This window comes from Planococcus citri, chromosome 2 (assembly GCF_950023065.1).
Source record: "Planococcus citri chromosome 2, ihPlaCitr1.1, whole genome shotgun sequence".
NCBI classification, from domain to species: domain Eukaryota; kingdom Metazoa; phylum Arthropoda; class Insecta; order Hemiptera; family Pseudococcidae; genus Planococcus; species Planococcus citri.
In genome coordinates this window covers 26,431,325-26,448,190 of record NC_088678.1, presented here as the reverse complement: position 1 = coordinate 26,448,190, position 16,866 = coordinate 26,431,325, and the positions used below count along the sequence as shown (strand labels likewise).

Here is a 16,866-nt window from a genome sequence, read left to right as displayed (position 1 = left end):
AGCTCTGGCTCGCTCTTGGCTCTTGGCTCTTTTTCTTTACAAGAGCTCTTTGGCTCCTTGCTCGCTCCTCAATTCTTCCCGACTCCGCTCTTTGACTCTCGGCTCCCTCTTCCAATTTCTCGGCTCCCACTCCAGCTCCAGCTCTGGCTCTTGGCTCTTTAAATTAGAGTTCAAAATTCGTGAAAAACGATGAAAAAAATGAAAATACACTGCATTTATTTTCATTTCATTTCTCAATGAGGAAAAAAACTTAAAAATTCTTCATTTTCTTCACAAATGTGAGTTAAAAGTTGAATTTTTGATAAAATTGTGCGCATTTTTTAACTTTTTTCTCTACTTTTAGGGAGCCAAAGAGCCTGAAAAATTTTGTGGGCTCCCACTTGGCTCTGGCTCTTTCCAGGTTAAAGACTCCTTATGATGATGGCTCTCTTGAGTAAAATAAGGAGCTCTTTTGCAAGAGAGCTCTTGATGTTTTTCTGCATTTTCATTTATTTGGCTCTTGGCTCTGGCTCTAGCTCCTCAAAAAATTCGGCTCTTTCAGACTCTGGCTCCGGCTCGCTCCCGGCTCTTCCATCCCTGCTTTCTCCTCCTTTTATATCATTTATCTCTACGTCTACCGGCGCTGCCGTAAATCGGTCAAATAACCACCGGAACTTTTCGTTGACAAGGCTACAGCCTCTTCAAATGAACGGATTTACTTGAAATTTTGTATAAAGGTAGTGTAAGTCATGTAGATGACCCTTTTTTACATGTCAACTAAAAATTTTTATTTTGTTTCTTCTTTTCCACTACTTTCTCATCTCTGTCACTGAAAAATCATGAAGGTAATTTCCGTTGTCAGGGCTACAGCCTCTCCTAATGAACCGATTTGCTTGAAATTTTGCACATTGATAGTGAATATGATGTAGATGATGCTTTTCTACGGTACCACGAAAAATTTTCATTTTGGGGGTGTTTTTGGGGGGAGAGAAATTTTCAAATTGAGAAAAAGTGGGTCAAAAATAATTTTTTTTTAAAACTGACGTTGTATTTAGAAATAACTCGTTAATTTACACCAGTGTACGAAATTTGACTTGAATTGGTTCAGTAGTTTTTTGTTGACACGAAGATTTGTGATTTCAAAAATTACCCCAAAATGCTAACTTTGGGTACTCCAGTCTACATAATTTTTTAATTTTTACCGTAGAAAGTTTGTAAATATACCAAATTAAAGCTCTCGTTGATGCCAACAACATATCAATAACAAATTAAACAAATCCCAAAAAGGATTTGGAAAAATTCATGAAAAATTTGTTGGAATTCGGCTTATGCAAATGACACAATTCAGCTCAAGCTATGTAGGGTGCGTGTATAGTGACGATGTAAGATGTGGCCGGAGATGTAAGATGTAAAATACTCCAACCTGATTGGCAAGTGATAATATAACAGCCAATCAGGTTAAAGATTCGAAGATAAAGATTAAAATTCATTTTAATTTTTATTTCCGCATCTTCACTATGAACGCAGCCTTTAGACGGACAATATCTCCGGTTTTCAAGCCCTGGAGTATGGCTCCACACTACAGCATGGAGTGCTCTTACTCCAAGCATATACTCCTCAAAAAATCTCACTCCTTGCACTCCTTACTCCTACTCTTACTCCACTCTTGCAACACTGCTCAACTCAACACTAATCCCAAGGATCATGTCACTTTTGCCACCAACTGTACTATTTGAATTTTGAAGGCCTCTCTACACAAGTAAAAGTTGTTTTAGACAAAATCGTTTTCGACCATTCGATGCGGCTTGGAATTGAGGAGCTCATTGCAAAAGTAGCCCTTGTCACATGAACCTATGCAATCTCCAATGCTCTCCCTTGAGCGTACCCAGTATCATGAATGTAAACTCTATAAAGCAATTCCTCTCAGGGCTACTCAGGGTAGAGTTCCCTACTCAGGGTAGACCAACTTGACGGTCATTTCATTTCATCATTACAACACGATCTCCGCAGTTGGTAATAGGTACAATCGAGTGAAAAGGGTCTAAAAGTTCATGTGACAAGGGCTACTTTTGCAATGAGCTCCTCAATTCTATTCTCTATCCAGTGATATGCATAACTTATTCATAGTTGACAAAGTTCACCCCGTTCACCCGTTCATGAACGCGAAAGTTCGCGAACCCGTTCAATTCCAGTCCAGTGAACGTGAGCGTGAACCATCGACCAAGGTCGATGGCGTGAACGATATGATGAACGTACTGATTTCAACATGCATTTTCGTCTTTCGACTCATTTTCATCAGTTTTTGCTTGAAAATAGACATTTTTTACGGACGTGAATGTGAACGTGAAGGGCGCCTGATGAACGTGTGCGCGAACGCGTTCCCACCTCAGGGTTCAGGGAACGTGAACGTGAACGCGTTCACAGTTTCCGCGAACGTTGCCAACGCAACTATATGAACTTATTTTCAGTGATTTATTAAATTTTTTTCAATTTTGTGTTGATTAAAGGAAATTGAAATTACGAGTAAGTACGACGTATTTCATAGGAAATTCATTAAAGTTTTGGTGAACAAGGGGGGGGGGGAGAACGTTTACAATAACGTAATCTACGATTTCAGCAAGTATTACTCAATAATACCGCGAAATAAAACAAAAAAAAAGTTGGTGGCAAAAGTGACATGATGACATGATCCAAAATAAAATGTGGTCCCAAACCCCCGCAGGGGTGAATTTTGAAAAAAAAACAATTCTGGGATTCTGGCAATCGTTATCGAAGTCGAACCACTAAAGGAAGACTTGTAACAATTTTCAGCTTATTTGATAGGGCGTGAATAGTTTTTCACGTTTCCTGAAAAAAATGGTTTTTGGATCTTGTCACTCTTGCACCTGGCCCTCATGTTGTGTTGTGGGCTGTACCAACCGCTATATCTCTGGAAATGGAATTTCTTTCTTTCGATTTCCAATAAAAAGTAAAAACATCAAAACAATCTCCGCAGATACAGAGCATTTTATCAAAGAGAAGAAAAATGTGGATTAACGCCGTAAACCGCAAAACACCTAAAGGCTGTACAACAATAAATTTTGACAACTTGAGAATTTGTTCCGATCATTTTAGATCAGGCAAGTACATACTTAAATTCCAGAGTTTCAACTTTGTTCTAACAAACTGTAATTCATATTCAATTGTTTGTTCTATTGCAACAGGATAGCCCTCGAATTTACACAATGCTCGGAAATTGGAGCCTAAATTGGATGAGACTGAGATTTTTTCTGTACCAAACCCTTCTGCTTCCATAACAGGTACATTGAAACAGCTGTTCGCTTATTGTGGATGGTACTTCTTCATTAATGCAACGATTCTGTTGTTTTTCACCTTGTTTCAGGTGTTGCAGATCATAGTACTTGTCTACCAGAGTGATAAGAATCAGGGCAGCTATTCCCGAAATATTTTTGCCTCCGCAATCGACTTAATCGAACGCAATGAACGTAAAAGATTGCGTCGTTTGCGTCGCCAGGAAGCAACCGTGTTGAGCGTAATGTGCGTTATTTTAATATTTCAGTATGAAGTAAGTATGTTTATAAAAGCCCAATTAACAATTAAATTTTTTTTTCAAGATAACGCCAATAATTAGCAATGTTCATTACGGCGATTGCGGAGGCAAAAATATTTCGAGAATAGCCGCCCAGGCAGAGATTATGCAACCCGCAGAATGTAAAAAAGCCCAATGCTGCCCAATGATAACAATATCACTTGATGTCCTATAAACAAGGTGAATGTTAATGAATTGGTTTGTTTTTTTTCATTTGAACTATATTTGATAAATATGCCGAAAGTAAGTATTGTATACGTAAAATGATTTACTTTTCAGTTGTAACAACTATAATATCAACGTAAGTATTGTGTAGGTGAAAAAATTACCTATTTCTTTTATTATTTTCAGGATAGACATCAACCTGACATTAAGATTAAAAATATTAGCGAAGATTGTGGTGCAGCACTTTCCGGACTATCCGGGTACGGATTAAACAACTATTGTAGAATGTCGATTAACACTCCGCCTAACGTAAGTACTTTTTCAATTTTCAGAAATTCCTCTTTATGTTTAACCCTCACAGTGCACACTGGGGTCACTGAGACCCCACACTCCAAAAATTGATGTGAATAATTGTGTGGAATTAATTTCAAGTATCGGAAACATGCTGTAAAAAAAGTATCGATGTTAGTGATGAACCAGAGTGCGCGAACAGATCGTAGCTGCGCCTGACGTATTGTAGACGCAACCTTTCATGTGGGGTCTCACAGACCCCAGTGTGCACAAATGAGTGTTTTTTGCAATTTACCATATTTTTTTCATAATATTATCAATCTTGTGGATTCTACAATGAAGTAGACGACCAATATTATCCATAAATTATGTTTTTCGATGCAAGAAACTCCTAGTGCGCGATTTATTAGTGAATAGAATGCGTTTTTCGATTTATATGCCTACAAATAGCATGTGAAAAATTTCCACTGTTTTTGTAGTAATTTTGCGCTCTATTCGACCACTATTTGCTTTCAAAAACAGCAAAGCTTAATTTGCAACATATTCGACAGCAAATAGGCTGCGAATTCAGCTTTCTTGTGGACCAATCATAAACATAGGCAATAGTTTTCGCTATTAGTACAGCGTTCAATTCGCATTCAAATAGCTGGCGAATGCTAAAAAAGCAGACACTTTTGCGTTATATTCGCTGGATGTTTTCTTGACCTACCAATGCATTCGATGTCTTTACCAGGTAGCAACTTTTTTTGCCAACCCTCGAAGGCATTATAATACAGAACCTTTCAGAATCATAGGCCTAATTGAAAATTTAAAATTTTGCTTAGAAATGATTTCAAAAAAACAACTTGGTAAACGTTTTTCGAGATTATCTTCAGTTAGTTATCAACGTCCACAGAAAAACAGTACTTTATAATGGATGCCGAACAACTGCGAAAGTTCCTCTTAGACGATAGCATCAATAGCGACACAGATGATGATGATGCTTCCTTAGATTCAGAAAGTACCGAAAATGAATCTGAGGCAGATGACGAATTCGATGGCCTCACTTCAGAGTCAGACGAAGAAGAGGATGAGGCAGATGCTCCTGAAGCAAGTTCGTCGAAACGCCTAAAACTTTCTGTGGTCAAAGGTCGTAATGGATATGCATGGCGAAAAGATGCGCCAGATCCCAGAGGTCGTCGAGGGTCTAAAGTCGTAACCCACTTACCTACTGTTAGAGGAGAAGCTCGTAATGCTACGACACCGGCAGAAATTTTTAAAACTTTTATCGATCCGGAAATAATAAAAGAAATCGTAACATGGACAAATGTCGAAATAGTAAATAAACGTCCACAACCACCAGCAAAGTTTCAATCGTATGAAAAAATACTGACGGAGGAAGAGTTATACGCGTACATTGGGTTATTATTTATGCAAGGAGTGCACGGCCTAGCAAAAATGTCAAGAAAAGAGCTATGGAGCACCAAATTTGGCTCTGATTTTTATCGAGCCGTAATGCCTGAAAGGCGATTCTCTCACATATCAGCGCGCCTTCGTTTCGATGATAAAACAACCCGTATAGATCGAGCAGAAACGGACAAATTTGCTGCATTCCGAAAAGTTTGGGATATCTTCGAAAACAATTGTACTCGAAATTACTCTCCGCACCAGTATACGACGATCGACGAGCAACTGGTTGGATTTAGAGGCCGCTGTCCATTTCGAATATATATTAAATCAAAACCTGACCGATACGGTGTGAAAATCATTATGCTCAACGACGCACGCACTTATTACATGTTACGAGCCATCCCCTACGTAGTAGGCAAAGTCACGACTGCAGAAAATGAAACTGTACCTCAATATTATGTTCGATCATTAGCTGAACCGATTATGAATACTCAACGAGTGATAACAATGGACAATTGGTTTTCGTCGTCAGCCCTATTTGACAAATTAAAATCGTCGGAATTCGGTCTGAATGGTGTTGGTACCCTCCGAAAAAGTCAACGTGATATTCCAAATCGATTTCTTACAAAAAAAGAAGTTGGATCATCAGAATTTTTATTCGATAATAAGAAAACGATGGTATGCTACTGCCCCAAAAAGGATAAAAATGTAATTTTGCTATCAACGATTCTCCACGACAAAGCGATAAATAATGTAACGAACAAACCAGAAATCATAATGTTCTATAATGATACGAAAAGCGGTACCGACAAATTTGACCAGATATGTAAAGCATACACAGTTGCTCGCAAGACCCGAAGATGGCCGATGCGAATGTTCTACGCTGTACTCGATCACTCCGGTGTAAATTCCTACATTCTGTATTCGTTGAAGGAAGAAACAGACAAAGTAGCAAGGCGCACAGTGGGATGTGAAAATATTTAGGAGGAAAAAAATTGAAATTTGGGGTATAGGGGTTTTTTAATGCGCTGAACACGATTTTGAAGTTATTTTCACTCAAAACCCCAAAGGAGGGGGAGGAGGAGGGGGTAAAAACTCAAAATTTTGAAAATTTTCATGTGGGGTGTCTAAATGTAGGTTTTTTAATGCGCTGAACACGATTTTGAAGGTATTTTTACTCAAAACCCCAAAGGAGGGGGAGGAGGAGGGGGTAAAAACTCAAAATTTTGAAAATTTTCATGTGGGGTGTCTAAATGTAGGTTTTTTGATGCGCTGAACACGATTTTAAAGATATTTTCACTCAAAACCACAAAGAAGTGGCAGGGGGAGGAAGTAAAAACTCTTAATGTTGAAAATTTGTGGATGTCTGTATAATCTAGTCAAATTAGCTCATATGAGAACTCAACTTGGAATAAATTGGGGGGATTTTTTTTTGCACAAAAATGCTCAGAATGGTGTCCTAAATGACATACTAAAACCTAAAACCCACTCTAAATCCGCGTGGAGCTTCTTTTCCCCCCAGACCCACATTTGTGCTGCCTAGCACAGTTTATTGCGATTTTCTAGCGAGGAGTTGAGTTTACGTCGAAAATAGCTTTAATTTTTGTGTTCTATGTCAAATTTCCGATCTAGTTAGTGATATATTAACTGTCCTTCTACCCCCAAGGGGGGGGTGGAGCCAGAACCATTCAAATAAGGGGGGCTTCCTGAAAAATACATGAATGCTATAGGCGCCTAAGAGAGGTGAAATGGTCCCCAAAAGCGCTTGAGTTGATATTAGCATGGAAGATGGGTACCATTGAGAAACTTCCTACTAAGAATTATACATAACATACTGAAAAATTTTCAAAATCGGTTGAAATGGGGCTCAGAAAAGTGTTATTGAAATTTTAGAAAGGGGGGTTCCTCAAAAAGGGGAGAGGATGTGGATCTGAAATTTTTTACATGGAAGTTTCTCAATGGTACCCATCTTCTATGCTAATATCAACTCGAACGCTTTCGGGGACCATTTCACACCTCTTAGGCGCGTACAGCCTTTATGTGTTTTTCAGGAAACCTCCCTTATTTGAATGGTTCTAGCCCCACCCCCTTGAGAGTAGAAGGACAGTTGATATATCACTAGATCTGAAACTTGACATAGAACACATGGTGTAAAATCAACTTCTCGCGAGAAGATTGCGAAAAACTGTGCTAAGCGGCACAAATGTGGGTCTGGGGGGGGGGGAGAAGCTCCACGCAGATTTAGGGTGGGTTTTAGTATGTCATTTAGGACACTATCCTGAGAATTTTGTCATAAAAAAAAAAATTTCCCCGAATTTATTCCAGGTGAAATCCCTATTTGACTGTTTGTATCTACCTAATGTACAATAACATGCCTATTTTGTTTGATTGACTACTGAACTTTTTTTTTTAAATTATGCTCGTTTTAGGTGGCCTCCTGGCCTATAATGTGTCAAATGTTTTTTTCTCGTGCATATTTCGCGCATTCGGTCAAAATTGGTAGACATAAATCCGCCCATATGCGCAGCGAGCATGTGCTCATAACATCACTGGTCATATTTTTACCCACCAAACCCTTATTTCCAAAAAATTGATGATTTGTAGCAATAATACATCAGTTTTGGTTGTATTTTTCCTGTTTTTGCCCAAGGTGGCGAGTTGTGGCAAAAACTGATAAAAGCATGTAAAAGCACACATTTCAGTGGTACTTTTCATGAAAAAAGTTTTTCAAGGAACATCAAGGATTTTTTTATAATTCGAAGTTTATGTTGAATTTACACAGTAAAATGTACTGGCTTTGATTAAAGATTACTCGGCCTATGGATCATCGAAACTGAAAAACAAGCATATTTTTGAAATCTACGTTAAAAATGCTACAAGAAAGCATCAACAGTATCAACATCAACGCACAGGTCACGAAAATTCACGCATGTTCAAACAAGTGCATCTTGTCATGAAACCAGGTGCTTCTATTCAACACACTGCCACACAGTGGGATGTGCAAATATGTAGGAGGAAAAAAATCAAGAAATCGAAAAAAACGAACTGCACCAATATGACCAAAACTCAATCCCAACGTGTACTATAACCCTCAAATGATTTGCTTTCACTTGTGCTGGCAGTATGAACGCATGTTATGTTGCTATGGCATCGCCGCTGTCTCTTGCCCACCCAGTGAACATTTCTCAAAAATGGCCTGGTTTACCTATTATTATTATTATTATTATTATTTTTTTAATGTTTCGACTAGGCTCATACCACTCTCAATCCTCATAAAAAGTAAAATTGAGATTTCGAAATGAGGTTCAATTAAGTCAAGTGTGAAAGCGGTTAAATTTTCAGGCAGGTTTCATCATTAATATAAGAGAACCTCTCTAACTCGGTCACTAATTCACACAATTTTGACTTTTTTTTTGCTACCAGAGCATTTGAACTCAGAATGTGACCTCCAAAGGCAATTCGAGTCGTCCGAATGAAAAATTGACCGCCTGCCTCTACGAGGTTTTAAAAATCGAATGTTTAGGTTTCTTTTATTGAAGAGAACCTTAAGTATTTCAAGTCACATGTCACATTCAAACTACAATCACGTTTGTCGTTTATATTGGGTTCAATAAGACAGGACAACAGTTATAGTTTTGAGTGTCCAAATTTTTCTGAAGAAATGCTCAAAATTCTGAAATGTTCAATTACCTAACCTGCTACAACTCTTAGAATCAGCGTTCTCGCATGATAAATGTCAACTTCCAGAATGATTGAAAAAAAAATGAATTTTTGGGTATTTGTCAACATTTTTGGGAAAAATTCAAAACTTCACAGGCCTTCATTGGAAGTTATTTTATGAATCCTCATGCTATGGTGAAAAGAGGGCAAAATTTGTACCAACTGGCAATGACTAAGAACGTTCCATTGCAAGTATTTTCACCAAACTTGGAAAAAATTATGCAGATTTTTGAAAATTTCGAGCAGGATACTAAAAAATTATTGAAGGTAGTTAGTCGTTTTTACATTTTTTTTTTCAATTTTGAAATTTTTCAACTATGGAAAAGCGAAACAAACTGGACCCTGGCTAAGCGAGGGCGAAAACTCTTGACGGAAATCAGCATTCTGAGAAACAAAGCAACAGTTTTCGAATGATTTTTTTCTTTTTGTTTTAAATTCAAAAATTCAAAATTTAAAAATAAAAGCAAAGGGGCCCAAGTGAAGAGAAGACAAAATCTCTCGTAAATTAGCATATTGAGGGGTATGAAAACGATCGTTTTCTTAATTCTTGTGTGATAAATGAAGAAAGTTAGCTATTTTTGCTTCAAAATTTGAATGATGATTTAAAAAGAAGTCAGAATTGGAAAAAGAAAAACAACAATTCCAAATGTAGCAAGGTCAAAAGCTGTCAACTCAAAAATTCGTGTTTTGAGAACTTGAGAAGTAAAAATAAAGTTTTTTCATGGTGGGAGGTCACACAATGGGCTGTGAGCACCCTCAAAACAGGGCTTGCAAACCGAAACTAAAACCAAAACCGAAACCCCCAAAAACCTATTAAAATTGCTCAAAACCGAAACCAGGAGCGTTATTTTCCCACAACTGAAACCAAAACTGAAACCGGGAGCGTTATTTTCCCAAATTCAAAACCAAAACCGAGAGCGTAACCGATTAAAAGCTGAATTGGTTTTGGTTTTGGAATTTTTCAGGTAAATAGCCTAATTAATGCTACATTTTTGGTAAAAATTACGTAAAAACTGATGCTAAAGGTGAAAAGGCCTGAAAACTAAAAAATTTGACAAATTTGGCACTGCCAAAGTGCTGTTTTCTAATCACATACACAAAGTATTTGAAAAAGTGATCACTTTCTTGGCCTTCTTCCCTCTAAAAAATGAAGAAAAAAGGAAAAAACCAAAACCAAAACCGAAACCGAAACCGATTCCTTTGAAATAAAACCCTTTAAGCAAAACCGGAACGAGAGAGATAATATTTTTAAAAACCTAAACCAAAACCGAAACCTTTACTTTTTCAAAAAACATAAAACTGAAACCAAAACCGAAAGTGATATATATCCGGTTTTCAAGCCCTGCCTCAAAACGCCTGTAATTCAAAAACTTACAATGAATTCTAAAACAATGGTACAATAATATCCTTCCTTGGAGTCGCAGAATACTAATTTGACAATTTTTTTTGTACGGGTGAGGGGTGAGGAGGTGAAGGGGGTGAAAAATTCAAAATTTGACAATAATGATGCTTGATATGTCGAAATTTATGTTTTTGAAGGTGTAGATGACGAATCTGACAATATTTTTTTCATAGGGGTAAAAGGTGGGGGATGAAGGGGGTAAAAACGGTGAAAAATTCAAAATTTGACTATAATGATGCGTGATATGTCAAAATGTACCAAGTATGAATAATTCAACTGAGAGTAAGTTCTTTTCATCAATTTACTGGATTTTAGTTTTTATAAAGTGATTATAGAGATAAAATTCACCTTAAAACTCCGTTTTTTACCTACTTGGCTGCATAAATTGGAATAGAAAAAATTTTCGCACGTAGATGCACGAGAAATTCCAGTGGCTGGTAATACTTGAGATAGTGTATTTCAAGATGTCAATTGCCATTTTTGACCAAAAGTGACCAACGACCTCCATAGTCAATTGTAGTGAAAAATCATGGTGAATTTTGTTTAAATGTTACAAATTTTTTCTTACTGGGACTTTGACGACTCCCCAACATAAAATTCATCATCCTCCACCCTTCACCTTCGAAAACGTACATTTTGTCATATCACACATCGTTATGGTCAAATTTTGAATTTTTCACCGTTTTCACCCCTTCATTCCCCACCATTTACCCCTACGAAAAAATATTGTCATATTCGTGATCTACGCCCTCAAAAACATACATTTCGACATATCACACATTATTATGGTCAAATTTTGAATTTGTCACCCCCTTCATCCCCCACTAATCACCCCTACGAAAAAAATATTGTCAGATTCGTGATCTACACCCTCAAAAACATACATTTCGACAAATCACACGTCATTATTGTCAAATTTTGAATTTTTCACCCCCTTCACCCCGGCTACAAAATAAATATTGTCGAATTCGTATTCTGCGACCCCAAAAACATAAGGGAGGATATTATTGTACCATTGTTTTAGGATTCATTGTAAGTTTTTGAATTACAGGCGTTTTCAGGGTGCACACAGCCCACTGAGGGACGGAGGAGTTTATTTTTTGATTCTAACTTTGAACGTTTCTTGAATTTGAACAACAAGTGTTCTATATGGGAGCAAGGGCAAAAGCTCTCAAAAATGTGTAATTCAAGTTCTAGGAAGGTCGACAAATGATCCTTAGTACATGTACTACCTATGTAGTATATTGGGTACATCACGAAAAAAAAAAAAAAAAAAACCTGTGGATTTTTACCAAAGAAATCCGAGGACAGGGGCATTTCACCTATTTTACCCAGGAATATTTACTCTTTCAGCTATCTTGATGTAAGCACTAAGCACAAATACTTCTGCGCATGTAGTTTTACGATCACGGGGTGTAAATGAATTTTCAAATACACAATTCTGAGGTAAAATTTCACGCTGAACAACTTGGTTCTCTTCGATTTCCGCCATTTGTCCATATTTTTGGAAAAAAACGTAAAAAACGTGGTTTTTTGAGAGTGTTTTGAGCTTTTGAGCTTGACCCACCACTCCAAATGACCGGGTGATGACTTCTATAGAAAGTAGACCTAAAGATACATATTTGACGAAAAAATCGTTTTGGTATGTTTTTTCATTCCGGAGTAACGTCGATTTAAAGTTTTCTTCTGTCCCCCCTTCTCCCCCTATGCGATGAAAAATTCTGACTGAAAAAATTCAGGGAGGTACGCCCATGTATTCTCCAACTATATTTGTTTACAGAATCAATTTATCTTAATTACGCGCTGATACAGAATTTTTCCCCTGAAAAACGCGTTTTTTGGGCCCCCTGGCTGAGGGGGGTGGGATGGGAAGCGGGCTAAGCGCCCAAAATTATTTTTTGGGAGTACTAAACATACCCTGTGAGTTTCATTGAAATCTGCGGTTAAGGGCATTTTTCCTATCTTATCCGGGGGTACCCTTTACACATTGTTGCCTTCTGAATTCGTTTTTGACATCTTTTTTTACTTGCACGCTAAAATAAGCTTCAATCAAAGGAGAGGGTTGGGCCAAGGGAAAAAATTTCTAAATTTCTTGAGTTGCAGAACAGTTATCAAATATACGATCTTTGGTTAAAACAAAGATGAAATCACAAAGCGTTGAAAATACAACTATTGTTTAAAACGAATACAAAAAGAAACTTGAAATTAAGGAAAATAACAAATAACAAATTTAAAATCACACACAAGGAAATTAACAACAGAAAAAAAATCGTAAGTTCCAAGAATTTTCGTTTTCACTATCATCGTCTGCATCACTTGTCATTTTCTTCATCGCGATCTCTTATTGGATTAAAAATGTAACCTAATACCCATTTCTAACAAAAACATAAATCATTTTAATGCCCATCAATTCCATATCATTTTTGAAAATTTTCAGTTTTTTGATACCCCTCCCCCCACTTTTTCTGACTCCACTGTCAAAATTGAATTAAAAATTCAACCTAATACCCATACGAGCCTCAAATTCAATATTCAAGAGCCTTTATTCTAAAATCGATGATTTACGTATGTAAAAATCTAAACAACGAATGTAAAAACAGCCAAAGGTGAAAAAAGTGTATGCATAGTCTTAAACCTGATACTTCGGCCCTTCAAATGCCAATAATTTGTTTTGGTATCTTTTGGACGGAAATAGTTTGGCACTAAATTATCAGTAGAGAAAATTCAAAAAATGTAGTTACCTTGTTTGCAAAATTGAAGCATCAACACTGTAAAGCCAAAACTAAACTAATAATAAAGAACACAAATCTAGCAGCGTTTCGATAGCTTATTCATTCATTTATTTATTTATGGGTGGTGGTGGTGAAGTCTGAAGAGCGAAGGGTCTTCAGGAGTTCACTGTTTGTGTAGAGCAGGTGGAATGGGTTTTGTTCAGAGCGAAGGAGGAGCATACCTACCATACACATCGCATTCCTAAATAAACCAGTTTGAAAGAACAGTCGCCGAGCTAGAAGGTGGAAGCGTGGAAGGACAGAGATGAGAAAGCATTTGCTATGCGGTGGTAAAAGGTGCCGTTTTCCTTCTAACGTTGGTGACTTGCCATGCCATAACTGTACACGCACAATGTACAAATGTACAACGAGGTACCTATTTTCATAATAAAACTAGTTTCACATTCGGGATCATTTTTTTCAATTTTTTTGCGAAATGGTAAACTAACTTTTGGGCACCCCAGTAGGCCAGTACATAGGTACTCATGAGTTTATGAACATTTTATCGATATATATAGCAACTTTTTCAACGTTGCGGCACCAATTTACTAGATGGTAGTTGTGACACCAGGGATATAATATGTCAAATATATGTGTCTTTGAGGCACCTTGCGAGTAACATTCATTAAGGCACCACTATATATAATTTAAATAGAGTTAACGCACCTTTGCGTTGTTGCCAAATATTGAAGGTATTTATGTAGCATCAATTCATTTTACAAGCTGTCGTAGGTACGTTTTAAGAATTGGTGGAACAGGAAAAAATGTTGTAGAAGATTTTTTGATATGCGTCTCAACAAAACTGACCGTCTTAATCCTCGTGCATGTTTTCCATTGGGGGGGGGGGAGCTAGGGTTATTATGCACCTGTTAATATTTTTTTTCTGATTCAAGAAAAATTTCAAGGTAGTCGGGGAGCCCACTTAAGGATAAATTGCACCCCCCCTCCGTCGATCATCCGGGACAACTTTTTTCTTAAAGGGGAAGTCCTAAGGTACATTTCTAGCCCTTGTACTAAAAAAAAAGTGGTCCTACTTACAAAATGGCGGCCATTTTGATTGACAGGTCAGCCGAAACCGCAGATTTTGCGTTCCAACATAGGACTTGCTCAACATTAACTGTACAAAGGTAGATCGAAAGATCAAGCAAAAGTTTATCACCTGTCAAAATTGCAAGTGCCAAAGTGCGTTTTTCGATTTTTGGTGAATTTTTGAAAATCAAATTTAGGCCAAAAATGTGGGAATAAAAAATCAAAATTTTACCAAATTGACCAAGAAAGCTGAAATTTTGGATATTCCCTATTTTCGACATGCCAAATCGATTGGAAACTGTTTCAAACCGTTTTGAGCAGTTCTGGAGCCTCCAGTAGATTTTTGAAACTCGAAATTCCCACAAAATTTCATCAAAATGGAGTTGGAAAGCTGAAATGTATTCTGCAAACTAATTTCAATACGCTACGAAGTAAACTGCAGGAGAATTTCGAGTCGTTTTGGAGCCTCCAGCGATTTTTTGAAAATCACCGGAGCCTCCACCAGATTTTTGAAACTTTAAATGTTCACAAAATTTCATCAAATGGAGATGGAAAGCTGAAATTTACTCTACGCTCCAATTTTAACACCCTCTGAAGACGACTTCAGGTAGCTTCAAATCATTTTGGAGCCTCCAGCGCCTTTTTGAAAATTACTGGAGCGTCCAGTAGATTTTGGAAACTTGAAATTCCCGCAACATTTTACCAAATGAAGTTGGCAAGCTAAAATTTACTTCGCAAACTAATTTCAATACAATATGAAGTCGACTACATGGTGGTTTCAAATGGTTTTAAATGGTTTTGAGCTACTTCTTGGAAATTTCAATTTTCCAAAAAACACCATAAGACCTCTCAAAAAGTGACTGGAGACTGGAAGCTCCAAAACGACTTGAAATCCACCAGCAGACGAGTTCGTATAGCGTACTAAAATTAGTTTGCAGAATGAATTTTGACTTTCTAGTTTCTACCTGCGTTTGATGAAATTTTTAGGAAATTTAAAGTTTCAAAAATCTACTGGAGGCTCCAGTAATTTTCAAAAAATCGCTGGAGGCTCCAAAACGACTTGAAATTCCCCTGCAGTTGACTTCGTAGCGTATTGAAATTAGTTTGCAGAATAAATTTCAGCTTTCCAACTCCATTTTGGTGAAATTTTGTGGGAATTACGAGTTTCAAAAATCTACTGGAGGCTCCAGAACTACTCAAAACGGTTTGAAACCGTTTCCAATCGATTTGGCATGTCGAAAATAGGGTATATCCAAAATTTCAGCATTCTTGGTCAATTTGGTAAAATTTTATTTCCACATTTTTGGCCTAAATTTGATTTTCAAAAATTCACCAAAAATCGAAAAACGCACTTTGGCACTTGAAATTTTGACAGATGGTAAACTTTTGCTTGATCTTTCGATCTACCTTTGTACATTTTGAAAAATGTTGAGCAAGTCCTATGTTGGAACGCAAAATCTGCGATTTCGGCTGACCTGTCAATCAAAATGGCCGCCATTTTGTAAGTAGGGCCACTTTTTTTTTCTGAGTACAAGGGCTAGAAATGTTCCTTAGGACTCCTCCCCCTTTAAGAAAAAAGTTGTCCCGGAGGATCGACGGGGGGGGGGGTGCAATTTATCCGCAAGTGGGCTCCCCGACTAAGGCGAAAAAAGGGGAAAAAACAACAACCTTCCATTTGTCTTCCAAACATTAGCCGCTTCCGGCATTGCACTCATCCTCTGAGGAGAGGGTTGAAATTGACCACTTTTGTAGGTGAAGACTGAAGAGTGCAATTCCACAAAGAGAGAAATGAAGTTTTACCTGAAGTTTCTTAGGTATGCAGTTAATTTGAATTTTGAAATGATGAAGAATGATTGAAAATGAACTCTCCATTCCACAATCCACAGTCCTCAATTTTTTAATGGAACCTCCACTCTACCTCTGTTTTTAAGATGAGTAACTACAAGTAAATAAAATTGTAATGGCTTTCGTATAATATGTTGTCCTCATACACACCTTTTGGACCCATATTCACCCTCCCTTCCACTTCCTCTGACCATTTACCAGCGATTTAGTAGGATACGTTTTCTCACACCCCCCCTCTTTTAAAAGGAGACTTATAACCATCCAGAAAAATAATAGGTAGGTACTTGGTTAGTGCTGTGTAGTGCACATCTCCGATGTTAGTTCACAGAGGGATGGAATCTGAATAGAATGTTACATAGGTAGGTACGAATTTCTGTTTTTTTTCTTTTTTTGAAAATTATCACAACTTAATTGAGAAGGTTATGAAATTCAATGCTCAATAATGCACAATGGTTCAAAAACAGGTATTTTTTGTAGGAAGGGGGTTATATTTTTCTAAATTGGATACCACTTCGATGCCTCAAAAATACCTATTTTTAAAACAATTGTCCAATCAGCTTCATACCCTGCTCAAAAATTGAAGAAAAGTTTCGACACATGTGAAACATTTTTGTAAATTTGAGGTAAAGGGGTAAACTTGCTTAAAAATTTAAAACTTTTGTTACGCGTGTTTTATTGAGGCTATT

The 16,866-nt window shown here is 37.2% G+C and overlaps 1 long non-coding RNA gene across 1 annotated transcript in view; it reads right to left on the bottom strand.

Annotated features, from left to right (window-relative positions):
• The window catches only part of LOC135835231 (uncharacterized), a 69,498-nt gene that overhangs the window by 26,444 nt on the left and 26,188 nt on the right, over positions 1–16,866 (bottom strand). The window lies entirely within an intron of this gene.